This window comes from Perca fluviatilis, chromosome 2 (assembly GCF_010015445.1).
Source record: "Perca fluviatilis chromosome 2, GENO_Pfluv_1.0, whole genome shotgun sequence".
NCBI classification, from domain to species: domain Eukaryota; kingdom Metazoa; phylum Chordata; class Actinopteri; order Perciformes; family Percidae; genus Perca; species Perca fluviatilis.
This window is the reverse complement of record NC_053113.1, coordinates 9,130,650-9,130,983: the sequence shown is the minus strand read 5'-3', so window position 1 is coordinate 9,130,983 and position 334 is coordinate 9,130,650.

The following is a 334-nucleotide window of genomic DNA, read 5'->3' as shown; positions in this document are numbered from 1 at the left end:
CAGAATGATTGAACAGATTCCTGGAGAACATTGTAAACTTCTTTAAAGATGGAAGCTGTGATCATCAAATTGTAGAAATGCTGTTGACTTGTGTCATGTTTAGTTTTGAGTTCTGTCTCTTTTCACAATAAAAGCATCAAGTTACTGTGATGTGTTTGTGGTCTTTCACAATAAAAGCATAAAGTTACTGTGATGTGTTTGTGGTCTTTCACAATAAAAGCATCAAGTTACTGTGATGTGTTTGTGGTCTTTCACAATAAAAGCATCAAGTTACTGTGATGTGTTTGTGGTCTTTCACAATAAAAGCATCAAGTTACTGTGATGTGCTTGAGGA